We start from the raw sequence: 14,616 nt of genomic DNA on the forward strand, positions 1-14,616 counted from the left end.
GGTTTGCTCGTCCTCGAGCAAAAGAAGAAAGAAGAGAGTAGAAGAAGAAGAATGGAGGGAGGGAGATGGCTTTGTGGTTCGGCCAAAAGGTGGAGAAGTGTTTAGGGTGTGTGAAAATGAAGGAGTGAAGATGATAGTGGGATTTGATAGGTGGGGGTTTTTGGTGAAGAGGTGTTGGGGGTGATTGGGTGAATGAGTGAAGAAGAGAGGGTGGTGGGGTTGGTGGGGATCCTGTGGGGTCCACAGATCCCTAGGGTGTCAAGGAAAGTCATCCCTGCACCAAATGGCATTCAAAAACACGTTTTGAGCCAATTCTGGCGTTAAACGCCGGGCTGGTGCCCCTTTCTGGCGTTTAACGCCAGGTTCTTGCCCTTTCCTGGCGTTTAACGCCAGTCTGGTGCCCCTTTCTGGCGTTAAACGCCCAGAATGGTGCCAGACTGGGCGTTAAACGCCCATCTGCTAGCCTCACTGGCGTTTAAACACCAGTGAGTTCTTCCTCCAGGGTGTGCTATTTTTCTTCCTGTTTTTCATTCTGTTTTTACTTTTTCACTTGATTTTGTGACTTCTTATGATCATCAACCTACAAAAAACATAAAATAACAAAAGAAAATAGATAAAATATAATCATTGGGTTGCCTCCCAACAAGCGCTTCTTTAATGTCAGTAGCTTGACAAATGGCTCTCATGGAGCCTCATATTTTCTCAGAGCAATGTTGGAACCTCCCAACATCAAACTTAGAGTTTGAATGTGGGGGTTCACACCAAACTTAGAGTTTGTTGTGGCCTCCCAACACCAAACTTAGAGTTTGACTGTGGGGGCTCTGTTTGACTCTGAATTGAGCTCTTCAAATGACAGAGGGATATCCTTGAGCCTTAAACACAAAGGATTCTTCATTCACTTGAATGATCAGTTCACCTCCATCAACATCAATCACAGCCTTTGCTGTGGCTAGGAAGGGTCTGCCAAGGATGATAGATTCATCCATGCACTTCCCAGTCTCTAGGACTATGAAATCAGTAGGGATGTAATGGTCTTCAACTTTTACCAAAACATTCTCTACAAGTCCATGAGCTTGTTTTCTTGAGTTGTCTGCCATCTCTAATGAGATTCTTGCAACTTGTACCTCAAAGATCCCTAGCTTCTCCATTACAGAGAGAGGCATGAGGTTTACACTTGACCCTAAGTCACACAGAGCCTTCTTGAAGGTCATGGTGCCTATGGTACAAGGTATGGAAAACTTCCCAGGATCTTGTCTCTTTTGAGGTAATTTCTGCCTAGACAAGTCATCCAGTTCTTTGGTGAGCAAAGGGGGTTCATCCTTCCAAGTCTCATTTCCAAATAACTTGTCATTTAGTTTCATGATTGCTCCAAGGTATTTAGCAACTTGCTCTTCAGTGACATACTCATCCTCTTCAGAGGAAGAATACTCATCAGAGCTCATGAAAGGCAGAAGTAAGTCCAATGGAATCTCTATGGTCTCATTTTGAGCCTCAGATTCCCATGGTTCCTCATTAGGGAACTCATTGGAGGTCAGTGCACGCCCATTGAGGTCTTCCTCAGTGGCGTTCACTTCCTCCCCTTCCTCTCCAAATTCGGCCATGTTGATGGCCTTGCACTCTCCTTTTGGATTTTCTTCTGTATTGCTTGGAAGAGTACTTGGAGGGAGTTCAGTAATTTTCTTGCTCAGCTGTCCCACTTGTGCCTCCAAATTCCTAATGGAGGACCTTGTTTCAGTCATGAAACTTTGAGTGGTTTTGATTAGATCAGAGACCATGGTTGCTAAGTCAGAGGGGTTCTGCTTAGAATTCTCTGTCTGTTGCTGAGAAGATGATGGAAAAGGCTTGCCATTGCTAAACCTGTTTCTTCCACCATTATTGTTATTGAAACCTTGTTGAGGTCTCTCTTGATTCTTTCATGAGAAATTTGGGTGATTTCTCCATGAAGAATTATAGGTGTTTCCATAGGGTTCTCCTAGGTAATTCACCTCTTCCATTGAAGGGTTCTCAGGATCATAAGCTTCTTCTTCAGATGAAGCATCCTTAGTACTGCTTGGTGCATTTTGCATTCCAGACAGACTTTGAGAAATCAAATTGACTTGTTGAGTCAATATCTTGTTCTGAGCCAAAATGGCATTCAGAGTATCAATCTCAAGAACTCCTTTCTTCTGACTTGTCCCATTGTTCACAGGATTTCTTTCAGAAGTGTACATGAATTGGTTATTGCAACCATTTCAATGAGCTCTTGAGCCTCTGTAGGCGTCTTCTTCAGATGAAGAGATCCTCCAGCAGAGCTATCCAAAGACATCTTGGATAGTTCAGAGAGACCATCATAGAAAATACCTATGATGCTCCATTCAGAAAGCATGTCTGAGGGACACTTTCTGATCAATTGTTTGTATCTTTCCCAAGCTTCATAGAGGGATTCACCATCCTTCTGTCTGAAGGTTTGGACTTCCACTCTAAGCTTACTCAATATTTGAGGTGGAAAGAACTTTGCCAAGAAGGCATTGACTAGCTTTTCCCAAGAGTCCAGGCTTTCTTTAGGTTGTGAGTCCAACCATGTCCTAGCTCTGTCTCTTACAGCAAAAGGGAATAGCATCAGTCTGTAGACCTCAGGGTCAACCCCATTAGTCTTGACTGTGTCACAGATTTGCAAGAACTCAGCTAAGAACTGATGAGGATCTTCCAATGGAAGTCCATGGAACTTGCAATTCTGTTGCATTAGAGAAACTAATTGAGGCTTAAGCTCAAAGTTGTTTGCTCCAATGGCAGGGATAGAGATGCTTCTCCCATAGAAGTCGGGAGTAGGTGCAGTAAAGTCACCCAACACCTTCCATGCATTGTTGGCATTGTTGTTGTTTTCGGCTGCCATAGGTTCTTCTTCCTTGAAGAATTCGGTCAGGTCCTCAACAGAGAGTTGTGCCTTAGCTTCTCTTAGCTTTCGCTTCAAGGTCCTTTCAGGTTCAGGGTCAGCTTCAACAAGAATGCCTTTGTCTCTGCTCCTGCTCATATGAAAGAGAAGAGAACAAGAGAATGTGGAATCCTCTATGTCACAGTATAGAGATTCCTTGAGGTGTCAGAGGAAGAAAAATGGAAGACAGAGGTAGAAAATTCGAACTTATCAAAGAAGATGGAGTTCGAATTTTGCATTAAGGAATAGTGTTAGTCCATAAATAGAAGGATGTGAGAAGAAGGGAAGTAATTTTCGAAAATTAAGTAAAAGATTTTGAAAACATTTTGAAAAACACTTAATTGATTTTCGAAAATAAGAGTGGAAAAGAAATCAAGTGATTTTTGTAAAAGATTTTGAAATTAGAAATAAAAAAGATTTGATTGAAAACTTTTTTGAAAAAGATGTGATTAAAAAGATTTGATTGAAAAATTATGGTTTTAAAAAGATATGATTGAAAAGATATGATTTGAAAACAATTTTAAAAAGATTTGATTTTAAAAATTAATGACTTGCCTAACAAGAAAGATATGATTCAAACATTAAACCTTTCTCAACAGAAAAGGCAACATACTTAAAATGTTCAATCAAATCATTAATTGTTAGTAAGTATCTTTGAAAAAGGAAAGAAATTGATTTTGAAAACATTTGATTGAAAAGATATGATTTGAAAAAGATTTGATTTTGAAAAACTTTGAAAACTTGAAAAAAAATTGATTTTGAAAACAAAATCCTCCCCCTTGTGCCATCCTGGCGTTAAACGCCCAGAATGGTGCACATTCTGGCGTTTAACGCCCAAACTACTACCCTTTTGGGCGTTAAACGCCCAGCCAGGCACCCTGGCTGGTGTTTAAACGCCAGTCTGTCTTCTTCACTGGGCATTTTTGAATGCCCAGCTTTTTCTGTGTGATTCCTCTGCAGTATGTTCTGAATCTTCAATTCTCTGTGTTATTGACTTGAAAAGACACAAATTAAAAATATTTTTGGATTTTTAATAATAAGGAATAATCAAAATGCAACTAAAATCAAATAATAATGCATGCAAGACACCAAACTTAGCAGTTTGTATACTACTGACACTAACAAGATGAGAATGCACATGAGAAACAACAAAACACTCAAGTCAATAGAATTCAAAGATCAAAACAAGGAAATCATCAAGAACAACTTGAAGATAAATGAAGACACATGCATAAATTTGAAAAATGCAAGAAGAACATGCAATTGACACCAAACTTAAAATGAGACACTAGACTTAAAAAAGAAATAATTTTTTTTTGTTTTTATGATTTTGTAATTTTTTTTTGGATTTTTCGAAAATTAAGTGGAAGAAGAAAATAAAGGTATCAAAATTCTTAATGAGAATTCCAGGAATCATGCAATGTTAGTCTAAAGCTTTAGTCTAAAGGAATTAGACATAGCTAGCTAAGCTTCAGCAGGACATTGCATTCAAGAGCTAAATTGATGATGATCAATCAGCTTTGGTGATGATAAGAACATCACCTTGAAACACTAGAATTCATTCTTAAGAAGTCTGAAGAAAAATAATACCTAATCTAAGCAACAAGATGAACCGTCAGTTGTCCATACACAAACAATCCCTGGCAACGGCGCCAAAAACTTGGTGCACGAAATTGTGATCACTACTTTTTAATACACGAAATAATCCCTAGTAATGGCTCCAAAGACTTGGTGCTCAATACCATGGCATAAACACAACTTCGCACAACTAACCAGCAAGTGCACTGGGTCGTCCAAGTAATAAACCTTACGCGAGTAAGGGTCGATCCCACGGAGATTGTTGCTATGAAGCAAGCTATGGTCACCTTGTAAATCTCAGTGAAAATGTTCCCATGCTCTGTCACAGCATATGGCTAATCAGCTGTCGGTTCTCGGTCAGGCCGGAATAAAATCCATCGATCCTTTTGCGTCTGTCACTAACGCCCCGCCTGCTAGGAGTTTGAAGCACGTCACAGTCATTCAATCATTGAATCCTACTCAGAATACCACGGACAAGGTTAGACCTTCCGGATTCTCTTGAATGCCGCCATCAGTTCTCGCCTATACCACGAAGACTCTGATCTCACGGAATGGCTGGCTCGTTTGTCAGGCGAGCACTCGGTTGTCAGGCGATCAACCATGCATCGTGTATCAGGAATCCAAGAGATATTCACTAAGCCTCGTATGCTTGTAGAACAAGAATGGTTGTCAGTCACTTTGTTCATAAGTGAGAATGATGATGAGTGTCACGGATCATCACATTCATCAAGTTGAAGAACAGGTGATATCTTGGAACAAGAACAAGCGGAATTGAATAGAAGAACAATAGTAATTGCATTAATACTCGAGGTACAGCAGAGCTCCACACCTTAATCTATGGTGTGTAGAAACTCCACCGTTGAAAATACATAAGAACAAGGTCTAGGCATGGCCGAATGGCCAGCCTCCCAGTGATCTAAGAACTAGATGTCCAAAGATGATCAAAGGATCTAAAAATAATCCAAAGATGAAAATACAATAGTAAAAGGTCCTACTTATAGAAAACTAGTAGCCTAGGGTGTACAGAGATGAGTAAATGACATAAAAATCCACTTCCGGGCCCACTTGGGGTGTGCTTGGGCTGAGCAATGAAGCATTTTCGTGTAGAGACTCTTCTTGGAGTTAAACGCCAGCTTTTATGCCAGTTTGGGCGTTTAACTCCCATTTAGGTGCCAGTTCCGGCGTTTAACGCTGGAATTTCTTGGGGTGACTTTGAACGCCGGTTTGGGCCATCAAATCTTGGGCAAAGTATGGACTATCATATATTGCTGGAAAGCCCAGAATGTCTACTGTCCAACGCCGTTAAGAGCGCGCCAATTGGGCTTCTGTAGCTCCAGAAAATCCACTTCGAGTGCAGGGAGGTCAGAATCCAACAGCATCTGCAGTCCTTTTGAGTCTCTGGATCAGATTTTTGCTCAGATCCCTCAATTTCAGCCAGAAAATACCTGAAATCACAGAAAAACACACAAACTCATAGTAAAATCCAGAAAAGTGAATTTTAACTAAAAACTAATAAAAATATACTAAAAACTAACTAGATCATACTAAAAACATACTAAAAACAATGCCAAAAAGCGTATAAATTATCCGCTCATCACTCACGCCCCTGCTTCTCTTGTTCCTTCAACAATTTGCAGAGCATGCAGTTTTGATTCTGTTGTTCTTCCTTAATTTGTTCCATAGCTTCTTGCAGCTTGGCAACAGATGCTTCTAGGCAGGTCCAGTAGTTAATTTCAGGAAGTTTAGGGAGGAACTCCTGCGCCCTCCTTTTGATAGAGTTATCTTGCATTTGTCCTTCCAATGACTTCTTGGTGATTGGGTGTTCAATTGGGATGAATTCATATACTCCAATCCTCACCCCAGCATCTTTACATAGCAAAGAGATTAAGCTTGGGTAAGCCAGTTTGGCTTCAGTGGAGTTCTTGTTTGCAATTGTGTAAATCTCACAAGCAATCAGATGATGAATCTCCACTTCTTTTCCCAGCATAATGCAATGAATCATCACTGCTCTCTTGATAGTAACCTCAGAATGGTTACTAGTGGGCAAAATAGAACGCCCAATGAAGTCTAACTAACCTCTTGCAACTGGTTTGAGATCTCCCCTCTTGAGTTGGTTTGGGACACCTTTTGAATTGGTCATCCACTTGGTTCCAGGGAGGCATATGTCCTCTAGAACTTGATCCAGCCCCTTATCTACTCTCACCATTCTCCTATTAAAGGATTCAAGATCATCTTGTAGTTGAGGCAATTTGAAGACCTCTCTTATTTTGTCCAGATGGAAGTAAATAATTCTCCCTCTGACCATGGTTTTGTAGGTATGGAAAGTAGTTCCAGCCATTCTCTGCTTATCTGTCAGCCACAGATTTGAGTAGAATTCCTGAACCATGTTTCTTCCAACCTTTGTCTCAGGGTTGGTTAGAACTTCCCATCCTCTGTTTTGAATTTGCTCTTGGATCTCCGGATATTCATCTTCTTTCAGATCAAATTTAACTTCCGGGATCACTGACCTTAGACCCATTATTTTGTGGTAATGGTCTGCATGTTCTTTGGTTAAGAACCTCTCTTGACTCTAAAGATCCTTTGGAGCATTCTCTTTCTTACCTCTTGAATTGGTTTGTTTTCCTTTGGGAGCCATGATCTTGATGAGCCTTAGCTTAGTGATCACAGAAAAACACACCAAACTTAGAGGTTTGCTTGTTCTCAAGCAAAAGAAAGGAAAGAGGAGAGAGAGGAGGAGAGCAAACTCGAATGGTGGGGAAAGGGGGATGGCCGAACGTGTATTTATAAGGGAGGGGGAGAGATTTCAAAAATTTTGAAGGAGATTTGAGAAGATATGGAAATAATTTGAGAAGATATTAGAGTTTTTGAAGAAGATTTGGAAAGGATTTGAAAGAGATTTGAAGAATGATTTTAATTTTTTTGAAATTTCAAGGTGAATGATGAAAGTTTGTAATGTGTTCATGCAGAAAATTATGGATCAAAACAAGAAAGTTTGAAAAAAAATTAAAGTGGAAAACAAAATCTCTGTCCCCTACCTTTCTGGCGTTAAACGCCAGAATGGATACCATTATGGGCGTTTAACGCCCAGCCAGGTGCCCTGGCTGGCGTTAAACGCCAGAAACCCCTTTATCACTGGGCGTTTTGCTAAACGCCCAGGATGCTGCAATTCTGGCGTTAAACGCCCAAAATGGTACCCATTCTGGCGTTTAACGCCCAAAATGGTACCTTTACTGGCGTTAAACGCCCAGAATGGTATCCATTCTGGCGTTTAACGCCCAGAGTTCCCTTTACTGGTGTTTTTTTGCCAGCAAGCTCCTTTTCTCTACTTTTTGCACTGAATCCTTCTTTAACTCTGTGAATTCCTTCAATTTTGATGATCAACCTTGGAGAATATGTATCAAACTTTTATTAAATAAAATAGATAACCTGCTAATGACTGGGTTGCCTCCCAGCAAGCGCTTCTTTATTGTCTTTAGCTGGACCTTTACTGAGATTCATTCAAGCCTCAGTTTTGAGCATTCTTGCTCAAAATTGCTTTCAAGATAATGTTTGATCCTCTGTCCATTAAAAATGAACTTTTTATCAGAATCAATATCCTGAAGCTCAACATATCCATATGGTGATACTCCTGTAATCACATACGGACCCCTCCACCGAGATTTAAGTTTTCCTGGGAATAGTCTGAGCCTAGAGTTGAAGAGCAGAACTTTTTGTCCTGGCTCAAAGACTCTGGATGACAACTTCTTGTCATGCCACTTCTTTGCCTTTTCCTTATAAATTTTTGCATTTTCAAAGGCACTGAGTCTAAATTCATCTAGCTCATTTAGCTGGAGTAATATTTTTTCACAAGCTAACTTAGCATCCAGGTTTAGGAATCTGGTTGCCCAGTATGCTTTATGTTCCAGTTCCACGGGTAGATGACAGGCTTTACCATACACAAGTTGGTATGGAGAGGTTCCTATAGGAGTCTTGAATGCTGTTCTGTATGCCCACAGAGCATCATCCAAGCTCTTTGCCCAATCCTTTCTACGGGCAATTACAGTCCATTCTAAGATTCTTTTTAGCTCTCTGTTAGAGACTTCAGCTTGCCCATTTGTCTGTGGATGATACGGAGTTGCTATTTTGTGGCTAATTTCATATCGGACCATAGCAGAGTACAGCTGTTTATTGCAGAAATAAGTGCCCCCGTCACTGATTAGTACTCTGGGAACACCAAACCTGCTGAAGATGTGTTTCTGGAGGAATTTCAGCACGGTCTTAGTATCATTAGTGGGTGTGGCAATTGCTTCTACCCATTTAGATACATAGTCCACTGCCACCAGAATGTAAGTGTTTGAGTATGATGGTGGGAAAGGACCCATGAAGTCAATACCCCATACATCAAACAATTCAATCTCTAAGATCCCTTGTTGAGGCATGGCGTACCCATGAGGCAAGTTACCAGCTCTTTGGCAACTATCACAGTTACGCACAAACTCTCGGGCATCTCTATAGAGAGTAGGCCAGTAGAAGCCACATTGGAGGACCTTAGTGGCTGTTCGCTCACCTCCGAAATGTCCCCCATACTGTGATCCATGGCAATGCCACAGGATCCTTTGTGCTTCCTCTCTAGGTACACATCTGCGGATCATTCCGTCTGCACATCTCTTAAAGAGATATGGCTCATCCCATAGGTAGTACTTGGCATCTGAAATTAATTTCTTTCTTTGCACCCTGCTGTACTCCTGGGGTATGAACCTCACAGCTTTATAATTTGCAATGTCTTCAAACCATGGAGCTTCCTGAATGGCAAAGAGTTGCTCATCTGGAAAGGTCTCAGAGATCTCAGTAGAAAGGAGGGACGCCCTAGCTACTGGTTCTATTCGGGACAGATGATCAGCTACTTGGTTCTCTGTCCCTTTTCTGTCTTTTATTTCTATATCAAACTCTTGCAGAAGCAGCACCCACCTTATGAGCCTGGGTTTTGAATCCTGCTTTGTATGTAAGTATTTAAGAGCAGCATGGTCAGTGTACACAATCACTTTTGATCCTACTAAATAGGATCTAAACTTGTCAATGGCATAGACCACTGCAAGTAACTCCTTTTCTGTGGTTGTGTAATTCTTCTGTGCGTCATTTAGAACATGGCTAGCATAATAAATGACGTGCAGAAGCTTGTTATGCCTCTGTCCCAACACTGCACCAATGGCATGGTCACTAGCATCACACATTAGTTCAAATGGCAATGTCCAGTCTGGTGCAGAGATGACTGGTGCTGTGACCAGCTTGGCTTTCAGGGTCTCAAACGCCTGTAGACACTGTGTGTCAAACACAAATGGTGTGTTAGCAGCTAGCAGGTTGCTTAGAGGTTTTGCAATTTTTGAAAAATCTGTTATAAACCTTCTATAGAATCCTGCATGCCCCAGAAAGCTTCTGATTGCCTTAACATTGGCAGGTGATGGTAATTTTTCAATTACCTCTACCTTTGCTTGATCCACCTCTATTCCCTTGCTTGAAATTTTGTGCCCAAGGACAATTCCTTCAGTCACCATAAAGTGACATTTCTCCCAGTTTAAGACCAGGTTAGTCTCTTGGCATCTTTTCAGGACAAGTGCTAGATGACCAAGACAGGAGCTGAATGAGTCTCCAAATACTGAGAAGTCATCCATGAAGACTTCCAAGAACTTCTCTACCATATCAGAGAAGATGGAGAGCATGCATCTCTGAAAAGTTGCAGGTGCATTGCATAGACCAAAAGGCATTCTTCTGTAAGCAAACACGCCAGAAGGACAGGTGAATGCTGTTTTCTCTTGATCTTGAGGGTCCACTGCAATTTGATTATAGCCTGAATAGCCATCCAAAAAGCAGTAATAATTGTGACCCGCTAGTCTTTCTAGCATCTGGTCTATGAATGGTAAAGGAAAATGATCCTTCCTGGTGGCTGTATTGAGCCTTCTGTAGTCAATACACATACGCCACCCTGTAACTATTCTTGTAGGAACCAGTTCATTCTTTTCATTATGAACCACTGTCATGCCTCCCTTCTTGGGGACAACTTGGACAGGGCTCACCCAGGGGCTATCAGAAATAGGATAAATAATCCCAGCCTCTAGTAATTTTGTGACCTCTTTCTGCACCACCTCCTTCATGGCTGGATTTAGCCGCCTTTGTGGTTGAACCACTTGTTTGGCATTATCCTCCAATAGGATCTTGTGCATGCATCTTGCTGGGCTAATGCCCTTAAGCTCACTTATGGACCATCCAAGAGCTGTCTTGTGTGTCCTTAGCACTTGAATTAGTGCTTCCTCTTCCTGTGAATTTAAAGCAGAGCTTATGATCACTGAAAAAGTGTCACCCTCTCCTAGAAATGCATACTTCAGGGATGGTGGTAGTGGTTTGAGCTCAAGTTTGGGAGGCTTATCCTCTTCCTGAGGAATTTTCAAAAATTCTTTTATTTCCTCTGGTCCCTCCTGATCAGGCTGAACATCCTTGAAGATGTCCTCTAGCTCTGATTCTAAACTTCCAGTCATATTGATCGCTTCCACCAAAGAGTCAATAATATCAGCGCTCATGCAGTCATTTGATGTGTCTGGATGCTGCATTGCTTTGACAGCACTCAATTTGAACTCATCCTCATTGACTCTCAGGGTTACTTCCCCTTTTTGTACATCAATAAGAGTTCGTCCAGTTGCTAGGAAAGGTCTTCCTAGGATGAGATTTGCACTCTTGTGCTCCTCCATTTCCAACACTACAAAGTCAGTTGGAAAGGCGAATGGCTCAACCTTGACAATCATGTCCTCAATTATGCCTGATGGATATTTAATGGAGCCATCAGAAAGTTGGAGACATATCCGGGTTGGTTTGACTTCTTCAGTCAAACCAAGCTTTCTGATAGTGGATGCAGGTATTAGATTGATACTTGCTCCAAGGTCACATAGGGCTGTCTTGGTACAAGCACCTTCTAATGTGCATGGAATCATAAAGCTTCCTGGATCTTGAAGCTTTTCTGGTAAGCTTGTCAGAAGGACTGCACTGCATTCTTCAGTGAGAAACACTTTTTTAGTTTCTCTCCAATCCTTCTTATGACTTAAGATCTCTTTCATGAACTTAGCATAAGAAGGTATTTGCTCAAGTGCCTCTGCAAACGGAATCTTTATTTCAAGAGTCCTTAGATAGTCTGCAAAGCGGGCAAATTGTTTATCCTGTTCTGCTTGGCGGAGTTTCTGAGGATAAGGCATCTTGGCTTTATATTCTTCAACCTTAGTTGCTGCAGGTTTATTCCCTACAGAGGTGGTTGGAGAAGCCTTTTTAGAGGGGTTACTATCAGCACTCTCAGGTGTCTGATTCCTCATTGGCGTTTAAACGCCAGGATTGGGTGAGGAATGGGCATTTAACGCCAACTTTTCCCCCCTTTCTGGCGTTTCGCCAGAATTGGGTAAGGAATGGGCGTTTAATGCCAACTTTTCCCCCCTTTCTGGCGTTTGAACGCTAGGAGTATTCCTCTCTGGGCTCTTACTGTCCTCAGAGGGATTTTGGACAGTGGTTTGGTTATCCTCTGTCAGTTGTTCCTTTCTTGGCTTTTTGCCACTTTGAGCTGTGTTATTCAATGTCTTTCCACTCCTCAGTTGAACTGCTTGGCATTCTTCTGTTATCTATTTAGATAACTGCTGTTTTGTCTTATTCAACTGTGATTCTATGTTCTTGTTAGCAATTTTAGTTTCTTGGAGCACCTCATGTGTATAGATCCACCAGCTGAGTGGTCTAAAGACATCTGAGCTTTTTCTGTAAGCCCATAGTAGAAGATGTCTAACTGTACCCACTCTGAAAATATTTCAGAGGGGCATTTCCTTAACATACCTCTATACCTCTCCCAAGCATTATAAAGGGATTCATTATCCTCTTGTTTAAAGCCTTGGATGTCCAGCCTTAGCTGTGTTATCCTTTTTGGAGGGTAAAATTGATTTAGGAATTTGTCTGATAACTGTCTCCATGTTTTTATACTTGCTGTGGGTTGGTTATTCAACCACCTCTTAGCTTGGTCTTTTACAGCAAATGGAAACAGTAATAATATGTAGACATTCTGATCCACCTCTTTATCACGTATTGTGTCAGCAATTTGTAAGAACTGTGCCAGAAACTCAGTAGGTTCTTCCTGTGGAAGACCGGAATACTGGCAATTTTGCTGCACCATGATAATGAGTTGAGAATTTAGCTCAAAGCTGCTTGCTTTAATGGGAGGTATATAGATGCTACTCCCATATGCAGCTGTAATGGGGTTAGCATATGACCCTAGAGTCCTTCTGGACTGCTTAATTCCACTTAGGTCCATGATGGAGAAAGGGAGATGATGCGGATATTATTTTATTTTTTATTTTTTTTAAAATAACTGAAAATAATAAAATAAAATAAATGAAAAATAAAATAAAAATTCAAAAATCAAAAGAGAATAAAATCAAAGCAAATTGAAAACTAAATTAAGTAATCAATTAAAAGGATTTTGGAATTAGCAATTAAAAAGATATGATTGAAAATTATTTTGAAAAAGATTTGATTTTTTTTTTTAAAATGAGGAAAGAGGAAAACAACAAAATGACACCAAACTTAAAATTTTTAGAAAATCAAGCACAAATTTTCGAAAATTTTAAAGGAAAACACAAAGAAGACACCAAACTTAGAATATGAAACTAAACTCAAATAAAAGACTTTAAACCAACAAAAATAAAACAGTCCTAATCTAAGCAACAAGATAGACCGTCAGTTGTCCAAACTCGAACAATCCCCAGCAACGGCGCCAAAAACTTGGTGCACGAAGTTACAATCACACTTTTGCAATTCCGCACAACTAACCAGCAAGTGCACTGGGTCGTCCAAGTAATACCTTACGTGAGTAAGGGTCGATCCCACGGAGATTGTCGGCTTGAAGCAAGCTATGGTTATCTTGTAACTCTTAGTCAGGATATCAATAATTCTCAGGTTTAATTGTGAAAAGTAGAAGAACATGAAATAAATACTTGTTTTGCAGTAATGGAGAACAGGTTGAGGTTTTGGAGATGCTCTATCTTCTGAATCTCTGCTTTCCTACTGTCTTCTTCTTCATGCACGCAAGGCTCCTTCCATGGCAAGTTGTATGTAGGGTTTCACTGTTGTCAATGGCTACCTCCCATCCTCTCAGTGAAAATGTTCAACGTGCTCTGTCACAGCACGGCTATTCATCTGTCGGTTCTCGATCATGTCGGAATAGAATCCAGTGATTCTTTTGCGTCTGTCACTAACGCCCCACAATCATGAGTTTGAAGCTCATCACAGTCATTCAATCCCTGAATCCTACTCAGAATACCACAGACAAGGTTTAGACCTTCCGGATTCTCTTGAATGCCGCCATCAATTCTAGCTTATACCACGAAGATTCTGATTGAAGAATCCAAGAGATATCTACTCAATCTAAGGTAGAACCGAGGTGGTTGTCAGACACACGTTCATGGTGAGAATGATGATGAGTGTCACGGATCATCACATTCATCAGGTTTAGGAACAAGTGATATCTTAGAATAGAAGCAAGCGTGATTGAATAAAAAATAGTAGTAATTGCATTAATCCATCAAGACACAGCAGAGCTCCTCACCCCCAACCATGGGGTTTAGAGACTCATGCCGTAGAAGATACAATAGGAAACGTGTAATGTGTCATGAGGTAGAGATACAATGTCAAAAGGTCCTATTAATAGTGAACTAGTAACCTAGGATATACAGAAATGAGTAAATGACGTAAAAATCCACTTCCAGGGTCCACTTGGTGTGTGCTTTGGCTGAGCATTGAAGCTTTCATGTGTAGAGACTTTTCCTGGAGTTAAACGCCAGCTTTTGTGCCAGTTTGGGCGTTTAACTCCAATTTTTATACCAGTTCCGGCGTTAAACGCTAGGAATTCTGAAGCTGATTTACAACGCCGGTTTGGGCCATCAAATCTCGGGCAAAGTATGGACTATTATACATTTCTGGAAAGCCCAGGATGTCTACTTTCCCACGCAATTGGGAGCGCGCCAATTGGGCTTCTGTAGCTCCAGAAAATCCACTTCGAGTGTAGGAAGGTCAGAATCCAACAGCATCTGCAGTCCTTTTTCAGCCTCTGAATCAGATTTTTGCTCAAGTCC

At 40.9% G+C, this 14,616-nt stretch overlaps 1 non-coding gene across 1 annotated transcript; it reads left to right on the top strand.

Annotated features, from left to right (window-relative positions):
• The first annotated feature begins 2,359 nt into the window (after window positions 1-2,359).
• LOC130937983 (small nucleolar RNA R71) lies at window positions 2,360-2,467 on the top strand. The gene has a single exon (XR_009069169.1). It is a non-coding gene; the product is annotated as a small nucleolar RNA R71 (small nucleolar RNA).
• Window positions 2,468-14,616: the final 12,149 nt, after the last annotated feature.

This window comes from Arachis stenosperma, chromosome 6, assembly GCF_014773155.1.
Source record: "Arachis stenosperma cultivar V10309 chromosome 6, arast.V10309.gnm1.PFL2, whole genome shotgun sequence".
NCBI classification, from domain to species: domain Eukaryota; kingdom Viridiplantae; phylum Streptophyta; class Magnoliopsida; order Fabales; family Fabaceae; genus Arachis; species Arachis stenosperma.